Source organism: Canis lupus, chromosome 23, assembly GCF_011100685.1.
Source record: "Canis lupus familiaris isolate Mischka breed German Shepherd chromosome 23, alternate assembly UU_Cfam_GSD_1.0, whole genome shotgun sequence".
NCBI lineage: Eukaryota > Metazoa > Chordata > Mammalia > Carnivora > Canidae > Canis > Canis lupus.
Window position 1 is genome coordinate 38,800,138 of NC_049244.1, and position 12,967 is coordinate 38,813,104.

At 38.1% G+C, this 12,967-nt stretch overlaps 1 protein-coding gene across 2 annotated transcripts in view; it reads left to right on the forward strand.

The window, feature by feature from the left end:
* Window positions 1-12,967, forward strand: part of PLS1 (plastin 1) — a 103,388-nt gene that overhangs the window by 21,565 nt on the left and 68,856 nt on the right. The window contains exon 1 of one of the 2 annotated variants that reach the window (XM_038571109.1): window positions 8,534-8,715. The exons of the other annotated variant lie outside the window; for it this stretch is intronic. The gene's annotated coding sequence lies outside the window, so the exon portion shown is untranslated. Of the gene's footprint in view, window positions 1-8,533; window positions 8,716-12,967 lie in introns of those variants that run through there. 2 annotated transcript variants of the gene reach the window in all.

The following is a 12,967-nucleotide window of genomic DNA, read 5'->3' on the forward strand; positions in this document are numbered from 1 at the left end:
ATGGATTTCCCCCCAACCGATAATCCTGCCCTTTCTAGGGGACTATAGTCTGAGAAGGCTTAGCAGGTGCAAGCATCAAGACTTTCTTTAAATGTCTCTTTTTTCATCTATTAACGTTGCATACCTTTCCTCTAAAGAATAAAGGAGAGGCAAAAAAAAAAAAAAAAAAGGAATAAAGAATAAAGGAGAGGCAAAGAAATGAACACTAAAATATATAAGAAGAAAATAATGGAATAGGTATTGTGTTATATAGATATTCCTTACAATATCATTGTTTATAATTTACTATTCATATATTTGTATTTTATTAAGTTTTTAGTCTCTGATGAATTTTTCTACAGCCCAGCTACAGGCCATTTGACTATCATTTGTCATCAGCATGGACTCAATGAGGCTGGGCTCTATGCTTCCTGTTTGTGTCTATTCTGTTTCATGTTACTGAATTGTGTATATTGTTTATTGACATGATTATATATGTTCTTCATATTCACCTGGATGTTGAGACTGTTTATCTTACTTTGTGACCTTGAACTGGTTGTTGAGATTTACTTTCAGGGGCCTTCACATCAGAACAGAGGTGGCCATTAAAATATTCAGTGATAGCAAGGACCAGTCTCAATCCATATAGTTGGTGTTTTATATTTTAAGGTGAAAAAAGAGATAAATTTCCTAACTGCTTGTGCTTGGGAAAGGTTTTTTTTTGTTGTTGTTGGCACCAACCTTTTTAGAGGTTTGAAATAAAATTATACCTCATTGACTATATACAGTCTCAAAGAGATGCGGATCCTTATGGTTCCTTTTATTTATTTATATCCCCCTCATAATACAGCCTCTTGTAAACATACTGCATTCCATGTAGTCCGGAGTGGAAGCTTACTTCCATTGAATACTTAGATCTTTCCAGTACTGTTACAGTAATGAAAAATGCTGAAGAATTCAAACTACCTCTGCTTATAAATATTTTGCTCAGATTTCATCTAAAAATGAAATTAATGGTGCTGTTAATGATCACAGCAACTGAATAGTTATTATGTTTCAAGAAGTGTGTTAAATTTGGTTAACTATACTGGGTAGGTAGGACTGGTCATTCCCTTTATACAGAAGAGGAAACAAGTTCAGGGGCCTTCTGTGATTTGCCCAGAACACTGTAAGAGCAAGAGCAGAATCAAGTGTAAGTCTGTTTATACCAAAGCTGTACACCTCTTAACCACCTAGTTTGCTTGATGGGCTGATTCCTGACAAGAATTGCTCTGGGCCTAGGTCAGAATAGGAGAGGTCTTAAGTGGTTTTGAGAGAATGGTTGGTAGGAATATTTCAGCAGTATTAATTATTCATTAGGGGACAACATGTAGAAGTTGTGAATTTTGATCTTATTCATATCTCTGGGTCCTACCCTAAAACTTCTAGAAATCTTTGAGGATGAGACCCAGGAATCTGTATTTAGCATAAGCTCCTCTGGTAAAGTTCATGACAGCTAATGAGAACCATTTCACCTAATTGCTGGGTAGCATTTACCGTCTATTGCAGTCATCTCTGGGCCCCAGTCTACCAGGTGAGGTTAAGAGTAAGGCATCCCACTCATCATTATTGACAGACTCTTGAATCTTTTCATTTTTGTAGTGTTTTTCTTTTTCAGGGGCTAAACTATTTGACTAACTTCCAATATATGTGTATATTTTACTGAAGGGAAAATTTATTTAAGGACAGTCCTAAAGAAAAACTGGCCCTGCCTTACAAACATACTATTCTTTTCCCTCTGCTTCTCCTAAATGATAGCTGTTCTCTCTTGTGGGCAATCCATGGCCAAGGTGATAAGAACATCGTATTCTGAATAAAACTGTGAGCCCATGTTAGCTTTCTTTTGCTCCCCTAACAAAATTTAGTGACTTCTACAAGACATTACCTTACAGTTCTGTAGGTCAGAAGTCTGATGATGTGGACCTTCTCACTGGGCTAAAGATGTTGGCAAGGCTGCTCCTCTCTGAAGGGGCTGGGGGAGGATCTCTTCCATCACTCATTTGAGTTGTTGGGAGAATTCAATTTCTTGAGGCAGTAGACCTGAGATCCTCATTTTCTTACTAGATTTAAACGGAAGGCCATTCCCAGCCTCTAGAAGTCACCCGTGTTCCTTGGCTTATGGCCTGTTTCCTCCATCTTCAAAGCCAACATCAGAGAGTCCAGCCCTTTCTCACACTTTGAATCTCTCCTCTTTCTCCTCTTCCTTTCCCTGCAGGGGAAGGTTCTCAGCTCGTAAGGAATTCATGGGATTAGGTTGGGTCTCTAGATTATCCAGGATAATTTGCTCCATCCCAAGGCCCATACCCCTAGTCAAAGTCCCTCTTGCTGTGTAAGATAACCTGGTTCTGGGGATTAGGGCATGGGCATATTTGGGGGGAATAATTCTACCTGCCATTGCCTGAAACACTGCCTTTGTTGACAGATAAGACGGCAGTGGTTATCACTGCCGGCGGGGTTCCAGGCATTTATGTTGATGGATATGAGAAAATGTGACCTGATATTTTTCTAAATTGAGATCATCTCAGGGCCAGATTCAAAAATAAGTAGTTTCAGAAAGGATATTTCAGGGGCTTTGTATAGTCAAGGAGAACTACAGCGGCACTTATCTCTGTGTGTTGCAAGGGGAAATAATTCACATTGTGCCTGCTTCTCTGGTAATTTAGATTCAGAAGAAAATTATGATGTGAAGTAGGGCCAATCATTCAACCAAGATATGTACCTTTAGTTCCTCATTGCATGCCATAGGCTCTCATGCTTCCACTCCTTTGTTCATGCCCTCTCAACTACCCAGTCTGCCCTCTGTCTTTCTTTCCATTTATCTCTAACAGTACAAGTGAATGACAAGTTTTGACACCTACCAATTCTAGGAAACATTTTCCAAGATGTAGAAAGTATGGCATCTACTCATTTTCCCCAGTGGGTGACTTAAAATGATGAAAAGAATCTATATCATCTGCCAGTCTTTGGAAGGCCATTTAAAATTTTCTCAGATATTTTCCTTCATACATCTGCACAGCATTAAAAATGCCCATACAGCATCTTGGACATAGTAGGTACTCAGAACTACTTACTGAATTGATTTGAAGTACTAAATGTAAATGACTGTGTATTATCGATACACCAAAATTCTGCAAGATATGTGTAATTGTTCATGTTGTTAACAAAAGGACATTGCTAAGAATATCTAATTTAAGGAATAGACTGGGATTATTAGAGATGAGGTTTCCAATTCATCTTTTACTAAAAAAAAAATATATATATATATATTTTTTTTACTAAATATATTAATTCTTATCCTATCAGATTACCTAGCAGCGTATGATGGGAGCAACGGATGGGACTCTGTTTTTTGTCCATTTCAGAATCTTTAATTAACATGCAGTATACATGCAGACAACAGTACAAATCATGAGTGTATAACCTGATGAATTTTCACAAAATGATACTCCCATGATATCAGCATCTATATCAAGACACCAGAATTATTACCAGCATCCCCCAAACCTTCCTGCTTCCTTCCAGTTGTCACTACTATCAAGGGTGATTGCTACCCTGACATTTTAGAAGTTTGAGAAATGAATTGTTTTTTGTTTTAAGGTTTTATTTTTATTTATTCATGAGAGACACACAGAGAGAGGCAGAGACACAGGCAGAGGGAGAAGCAGGCTATGCAGGCAGCCCGATGTGGGACTCGATCTCAGGCCTCCGGGATCACGCCCTGGGCTGAAGGCAAACGCTCTACCACTGAGCCATCCAGGCATCCCGAGAAATGAATTGTTTTTAAGATATAGGAAAAAAAAAAAAAAAAAAAAAAGATATAGGAAAAAATTCGTATACTGTGAAAATAGTTCCTATAAACAAATCTCCAAGTAAGTATATATGGGCTTACAGGGATTTTTTTAAAAATGTGGCTCCTGCCTGGAAGGTGCACTTAAACACTGACTAAATCCTTTTCTAAATGTTCTTGCTTTATAAATAGTTGCAGTTACATAAACAACTTTAAGTCAGATTATTTTCCAATATTTATTGATACTGTATTGGTTCAAACAATACTTTTGCTTCGAATATTCCACAAGTTGTTAAAATCCACCATGTACTGGACCTTGAGTGGTGCCTTGATACTGCATCGTGTTCTGCATAGTTTTTATTGAGATCAAATTAGTATATTTTTTCTGGGACTTTGGTTGAGGTTAATAGTAGGTACTCAAGAAAAAAACTAGTCAGCAAAGGTGGCAGCCACCATGCTGCACATGTTAACTGTCTACCACAGCACTTCTCCAGAAGAGTAGAAAGTGAAATTGCTTGTAACAAAATGGCGTGGATAAAATATTAGAGAAGTTGAATTCAGGGCTATTCATTGTCCATTCATTTTCTGTGTTCAAGGATGTGGAAGCATTATTTCTAAAGGTAAAACACTGGAAACCACCTTAGTTATCAACATGAATGCTTAAATAAATAATGGCATATAGTCATAATGTGGACTGTTAATGAAGCATGAAAGGCATGTTTTCAAAAAATGCTTAATGATACAGGAAATTTCATACTAATGTTAAGTAAAACTATATCGAAAGATAAGAAAAAAAGATAAGAACTTTGTGAAAAGAAAAATATATTTATATACATGTGTAGAAATTGATAACATATTGGCTCCTTGGTTGTTTCTGAATGGTATGCTTGAGAGCAATTGAGATTATCTTATTTTCTACATATTTTCCACTTTACATAGATAAAAAAAAAAAAAAAGAGATAGCCACAGGATCCATTTCTTGAAAAGGATGCAGTGGGCAATCCCTATCAAAATAACAGCATTTTTCACAGAACTAGAACAAACAGCTCTAAAATTTATATGGAATCAGAAAAGACCCCCAAATAGTGAAAGTAATATTGAAAAAGAAAACCAAAGTGGAAGGCATCACACCTCCAGACTTCAAGTGCATTACAAAGCTGTAATCATCAAGACAGTATGGCATTGACACAAAAAGAAACACATTGATCAATGGAACAGAATAGAACAGAATAGACAAATGGACTCTCAACTGCTCAACATATAATTGACATAGCAGAAAAGACAGTTTCTTCAATAAATGCTGTTGGGAAAATAGGAGCAACATGTAGAAGAATGAAACTGGACCATTGTCTTACACCATATGCAAAAATAAATTCAGAATGGATGAAAGAAAGACCTAAATGTAAGACAGGAAACAAAATCCTAGAGGAGAAGACAGGCAGTGACCTCTTTGACCTCGGCCACAGCAACTTCTTACTAGACATGTCTCAAGGGAAACAAAAGCAAAAATGAAGTATTGGGGCTTCATGAAGGTAAAAAGCTTCTGCGTAGTGAAGGAAACAATCAACAAAACTAAAACTGACAGAATGGAGAAGGTTTGCAAATGACATATCGAATAAAGGGTTAGTATCCAAAATCTGTAAAGAACTTTTTAAATTCAACACCCAAAAGCAAGTAATCCAGTTAAGAAATGAGCAGAAGACATGAATAGATGCTTTTCCAAAGAAAACATCCAGAGATGGCTAACAAATGAAAAGATGCTCCACACTACTCATCATCAGGGAAATACAGATCAAGACCACAATGAGATAGGACCTCACACTTGTCAGAATGGCTAAAATTAGTGATTCAGCAAACAGCAGGTGTTGGCGAGGATGTAGAGAAAGGGGAACCCTTTTGCACTGTTGGTGGGAATGCAAGCTGGTGCAAACACTCTGGAAAACAGTATGGAGGTTCCTCAAAAATGTTAAAAATAGAACTACCCTAGGACCCAGCAATTGCACTACTAGATATTTATCTGAAGGATACAAAAATGCTGATTTGGAAGGGCATAGGCACCCCAATGTTTATAGCAGCACTATCAGCAATACCCACTTATGGAAAAGAGTCCAAATGTCCATTGACCAATGAATGGAGAAAGAAGATGTGTATACACACACAGTAGAATATTGCTTGGTGATCAAAAAGAATGAAATCTTGCCATTTGCAGCAATGTGGATAGAACTAGATTGTATTATTCTAAGCGAAATAAGTCAGAGAAAAGACAAATACCATGAGTTCACTCACATGGAATTTAAGAAACAAAACAGATGAACATAGGGGAAAGGAAGGAAGAATAAGATAAAAACAGAAGGAGGCAAACCATAAGAGACTTTTTTTTTTTTTTTGAGACTCCTAACTATAGAGAACAAACAGGGTTGCTGAGGGGAGATGGGTGGGGGATGGGCTAAATGTGTGACAGACATTAAGGAGGGCACTTGTTGGGATGAACATGGGGTGTTTTATGTGGGTGATGAATCACTGGATTCTGCTCTTGAATCCAGTGCTGCTTTGTATATTAACTCAATTGAAATTAAATTAAGAAAAAGTGGGAAAGGAATTTCTAATGGTGAAAACCAACAACCATGGCGAAAATGAAAAGGAAAAAAAACACCACACTTCAAAATTCAGGAAGCAAATAGACACAGAAATGACTTAGCCAACCTGAAGAAGTCTTATTAAAAATCTATTAAAAAAGTTGAAAACCAATTCTATTTGTATCATAAAATATTTCTTACATGCTCCTCTGCCCCCTAAAAAAGGATTCATTGGGCAGATAATTGACTCTTCCTGTGAACTTGAAGTCTTCGGGGGACAATCAGACACAGCAAATCCCTGTTTTAGTCAAGAAGTTAGCAGGATTTCACACATCAGCAGGGTCACAAGCATCTGTAAACGGTCCACCCTGAAATAACATAAATTTAAAAACTTACATTCAATTAATATATAAAAATCATTAGTTTCAGTGGTAGAGGTCAGTATTTCATCAATCTTAGATAACACCCAGTGCTCATTGCATCACATGCCCTCCTTAATGCCCATCGCCCAGTTACCCTAGCCCCCTATTGTGGATATTGCTGCTATAAACATTGGGGTGCAGGTGCCCCTTTAGATCATCACTACATTTGTATCTTTGGGGTAAATACCCAGTAGTTCAGTCGCTGGGTCATAGGGTAGCTTTATTTTCAACTTTTTGAGAAACCTCCATACTGTCTTCCAGAGTGGCTGCATCAGTTTTCATTCCTTTCCACCACATCCTTATGTCATCTGTTGTTTCCTGACTTGTTTATTTTGGCCATTCCAATGGGTGTGAGGTGGTATCTCATTGTGGTTTTGATTCGTATTTCCCTGATGCCAAGTGATATTGAGCATTTGTTTTTAATGTGTCTGTTGGCTGAAATAATGTAATTTTTGTTACAAGAATCATTAGTGGTTATACTTCATACAACTTTCTACATAGGAATCCCTAAAGACAACATCGTACCCCCAAAATATACTTTGAGCCTGTTTTGGAGCATGCCCAATGGAGAGAGCTTTAGTATCCCATCCCAGGTTGGCTCTGGCCCACTGGGACAGTATATATTTCCTTGTATGGATGCAGAAATGTTCTGGTATTTTGGCCTAATGATCCTCGTTTTGCCATCGTGTGGCCATATAGAGCAAGTATAAGCCTTCCTCAATACAAGTGCCTTTTAAATATATATCAGTGTATTTTTAACAATCGTTGGCATAGAACTCAAGTATAATAGAGTTCACTCATTTAGAGCAGACAGTTTGGTATGTTTTGATTAGATGTATGCACTCACAGAATCATCACCACGATCAAGATGCAGAATATTTTCATTACCCTCCCCCCAAAGTTTCTTCATGTCCCTTTACAGTCTCTCCCTCTTTCCACTCCCATTCCAGGCAGCCATTCAGATGATTCCTATCTCCATATATTAGTTTGCATTTTCTAGAATTTGATATAAATGCAATCATATGGTATGTACTTTTTTTTTCTTCTAAACTGGCTGATACCATACAAACCCTTCACTTTTTCTTTCACTTTGCGAAACAGTTTTATAACAGCCATTCTTCACTTCTATGGAGGTATCATAAAGTGTGTTTTATACTTCCTCTTCAGAGAATTAACTGTTGAGTGAAAATGGATTATGGATTTTATAAGTGAACCTTTTCTTGCCACACTTAGAAAGTAGAATTGGACTACAACCTTTGAGATACTTTTAGTGTTAACACTCTCTACTTCTATGTAATGTTTCCAGTTACTATTCAAAGGTAATTTTGTACATTTCTTTGAAATTAGTTCAGGGACTATAAAAATATTGAGTAGGAATTAGAGTTTGTTTTTTAAGTTCAATGCAATTTCCTACTTATTTCTGGGAATGTCCGCATATACTTAATTGCTTAATGAGCTTTCACATGGTGAAAACAAAGTTGCCATTTCAAAATTTAAAGTGGCAAAGGAAATGTGTATAAAAAGAACATCAGACTTCATGGGGCAGCTGCATTCCATAGGAAGAAGACCTGCCTGAATGGAATCTAAAGAGTAAAGTGAAAACCCTAATATATTTTAAGCCTTAGTCATAAACATATGGTGGTATCATCTACATATTTGCCTCTTGATTTTTTTATAGTTCCAGACCACACCCGTGTTGCAGATTGGCCTTTCTACTTTAGACCAGGTTCTTGGGAGATTTAAACCTTAGTGGTAGGCAGAAAACTTCAGTTTGGCCCTGCTTATTTTCTTTGGTCAGACACTGACTTTGGCAGAGGATTAACTGAGGATAAACACATCTTAGACTGAATTTTAAATTTTCTGAGTTGTTTCCTGGGACCTCCAAATCGCGTGATAAGACCAACCGAAGCAGGTATGCAAAATGTTCCCTTATCTTAATAGCAATCATCTGGCCTCAGATATTGGAACTGCTTTTTAAAAATATGTTTGTTGGGGCACCTGGGTGCCTCAGTGCTGGAGCATCTGTCTTTGGCTCAGGTTGTGATCCAGGCGTTCTGGGATGGAGTCCCTGCATCAGGCTCCGTGTGGAGAGCCTGCCTCTCCCTCTGCCTGTGTCTCTGCCTCTCTTCTCTCTCTCTCTCTGTGTCTCTAATAAAATCTTAAATAAAATAAAATATGTTTATTTTTTAAATTTTTTAAAATAAATTATGTTTAATTGAGATAATCCCTCTCATGTTTCATTTTGTTTTAGTGCATTCTTACTTTGGGAGTCTAGGTGGCTTTGCATAATCAATGCAAATGGTAACCATGGTGTGAGGTCACATAGTTCTTGATTCTCTTTTGATTCTCTGTTTTGAAAACTATTTCTTCCTTAAGCAATACTTGTTAGGTAAGAAGGGGCTGTTTTGGTTTACTCAGGATTGGATTGAAAAGTTCAGTTCATAATTTTTGATTGAATTTTTCTTTTAGAAATGTATATAAATTCTTAGGAACATCTTCCAATCTGTGGTTTAATCATGGATAAGTAACACTTTTAATTTCACGGATACATAAAACAAATGATAATAGAAGATGTTACCAGTACTGGGACATGTTAAGACAATATCCAACCATCTGGAGTCTGAAGAAAATATCTTAATTGAAATAAATTCTTTATCATCATTTTTCCTCTTCTGCTTTTTTAAGTACCAGAATGTACTTGGAGATAGTGCTCTTGCTTAAAAGCTTCCCCACCCCACACACTGTTTCACTGAATTTGGGAAGAGGCTGAAGGCTTTCAGGAAATTTCCTTATATAGTGTACAGATAAGCATGTTGCCTTTCACTGTGAGCATTTTTAGTGGTTTCTGAAATTGGCTGGAGAGCTATAGATCTTTACCTTGGAAGCTGTGGCAGCCTCACTTGAGCTCTTTTCTTAGTAAAACAGAAAATGAGCAGTTCCCAGCCCCTGTAAAGCTGAGAAGGTCTTGAATGATGCATGTCGAGGAAAGTTGGATACTGATACTGCTGGCAGTTTGCACAGCTCCTGGTGCCAAAGAATTAAAGACTCTGGAGCTTTCTTAAAAGGGCCCAGCTTCTAAAAAGTTAAGTATGTTTCCTTTGTGCAGTGACCTGAGCTCTCAAACCTCCTAGTAAGACTTACCTGCTCAGCTTTGTGGGGCAGTCAGCCATTTAAGTTTATTTGTATGCATCATAGAATAGAGTTATTCTGTGGCTCTTTTGAGAGAAACAAACGCAGCATGATCAGTGAACTCCGGAGAGTGAATGCCATGGACAAATTTCACATAGTTCCTAAGAAACTCTTTATGGCTTTCTAAGGAGCCATAATTCCCTTTCCCGTATTATGCCTGGAGTCCAACAAAAGCTGTGCCCTTGTGCTAGTCCTTTCATAATGAACTGGCCAAATGCTCAATTGTGTTCTTGCAGAGGAGGGGGGATAACATTCCTTTATGATCCTTAGTTTAGATCAGCTTACCACCCAAAGCATGATATTTGATTACCCTTATTATGTTACTTTGCATAGCTACAAATGTTACTAATGGCGTGGCCTTATCTCGCCACTAAAAAAGTCCAAGTTCACGCTTACTTATATTCTGTGCTGTAAAAGGCCCTATTGGTAAGGATCCCAGGAGGAGGATCCTATGGAGAATGGAGTGGCACTTGGGGCTAGGTCTGCACTGCAAGCGAGCATCGTGAACTCCTGAATAGAGTCCACTGAGTGCTTGGCTGCCTGTTTTCTCGAAGTGCTGATTTTAATCTCTAGCGCTCATTGTATCTGGGCCTGAATTGCTTTAAGAATTATAAACATTTCCTGGCCTTTTCTGACAGTCTCCTTGCATAGAATTGAGACTTTTTAGGATCCCTTCTGTTTCTTTCCTTCCAAATGTTTCCAACCCAGTTCTCAGTCGTATAGGATAGAAGAGATGCTGTCATTAAACCAGAAGCAGCAAATGGTGGGAAGAGTTCTCCCTTTACCTATTCCAGTAGACGCTGGACATTGAACTCTTTGTCCTTGGACCAGTGGCCTGCAGGCTTTTTTCATTGTTCTTCTCCCATCCATGAAAATGTTTTGTGTATACACCACTTCCAAAGAATATATTTATATATAAAAAAAGAATATATTTATAATAACTATTATCTCATGGTACAATATACACACAGGGCATTGTTCATTGTTAGTGACTGTGTAAAACTGTTATTTTATGTAGTCTTGATAATTTTGGATCATTTGTCCGACCTGTGGTCACGTTTGCCTCTGTTTTCTTTGCTAATGTAGCTGGTGAAGACTCAGGAGGAGTGGAGGTGTGACTGCTCTTCTATTTTTGTAGGCTTGTATGATTAGCGTATTTTCAGTACCTGGTTTCTGTGCAAGCATCTCTTAAAGCTACTTTCCCAGTCAGTGAAGAAAGGCTTGCTCTCAGCTAAGATACGTAATTTGTCAATCCACTCAGGCATACGTAAATTTCAGGATGTTGAAATATTGGAAGTGGTCAAAGGAGCAATGGCCCACTGTCCAGCTCTTGTTTGTGGAATATCCACTCCTCTCTTGAAATGTTAGTGACATGGGATTCCCTATCATAAGGAGTAAATCTAGGTTGCTAGTGAAAATAAGTATGTTAAATATTTGTAAATCTAATTTTGTTCCTTAGCCCTGCTTCCTAACGTTCACTTCCTGCCCTCTGGTGGTATCTTTTGAGGAGATAAGGGTGTGGCCTCAGTTTTCTCATCAGTAGAGAGGGTTGGACTAGATGGCTTTTTTCTCCTTTTTTAAAAGTTTTTATGCATTAGACAACACTAGAACAAGGGGGAGGGGCAGAAGAAGAGGAAAAAGCAGATTCCCTACTAGAGTGGGGAGCCTGATACTGGGGCTGACCCCAGGACCCCAAGATCATGACCTGAGCTGAAGTCAGGTACCTAACCAACTGAGCCACTAGGTGCCCCAGGACTGCTTGACTTTTAAGGTTTATTTTTATTTGGGATTTTTATCCCATTTAGTTTCTTAAAATCTTTTTTCTTTTTTTAGGCACAGGCCTATGAACTCATTCTCATAAATAACTAACTGTCACTGCTTGGAAGTAAATATAAGGAATAGTCAGAAATATGGATGACATATTAGGATATGCTTTTTTAAGTCAAGATTTTAGAAATATATGTCATACCCAAGCACAACTTACAAAGTCTCCTTACTCTTCAAGGCTCATGCAGCTTCAACATTATCCCCTCAGGAAATTTTTTTTTTAAAGATTTATTTATTTTTTCATGAGAGACACAGACTGAGAGAGAGAGGCAGAGACACAGGCAGAGGGAGAAGCAGGCTCCTTGCAGGGAGCCTGATGTGGGACTCCATCCCGGATCCCAGGATCACGACCTGAGCTGAAGGCAGGCGCCCAACCACTGAGCCACCCAGGCATCCCAGGAAAATCTTTATTAGACCTCTTTTGCTTCCTTATTTTTCCTCCCATACACCTCTGTGTACTTTTATTGGTAGATGTGAATCATGGTTATATGTATACATGTTTGCCTTTCATGAGGCAGTTATTTATTGCTCAGTTTTATACCAGCAAGCCTTGCTGATTCACTTCTTGTTTTTCACTGAAAATGTTGAAGAAAGCTGTTGAGAACGTGTTCTCCAAAAATTATTCTAAAATATTTCCTTCCCAAGAGAATGTTTTGGGAAAAGCTGGGGTTGTAGTTCTTAAGTTGGAGCCTGTAGACCTTTTGGAGGTACATGGATGGGCTTGAGGGTTGGATGTGCATCTACAGAGTCTCTGAAATCATATACAAAATTTAGATCTGTGTACATTTTTATGAACACAGTGCCCATAGCTTTTGATCAAAAAAAGGCTAAAAATCAAAAGACCATTAAGAACAAATGCCATGGGGGAAATCTAGGCATTTTATTTATTTTATTTATTTATTTATTTATTTATTTATTTATTTAAAAGAGATTTTTTCTTTTACTGTTTTTGCTTTTTTTAAAATTTTTTTTATTTATTTATGATAGTCACACACACACAGAGAGAGAGAGAGAGAGATATAGAGAGAGAGGCAGAGACAGGCAGAGGGAGAAGCAGGCTCCATGCACCGGGAGCCCGATGTGGGATTCGATCCCGGGTCTCCAGGATCGCGCCCTGGGCCAAAGGCAGGCGCCAAACCGCTGCGCCA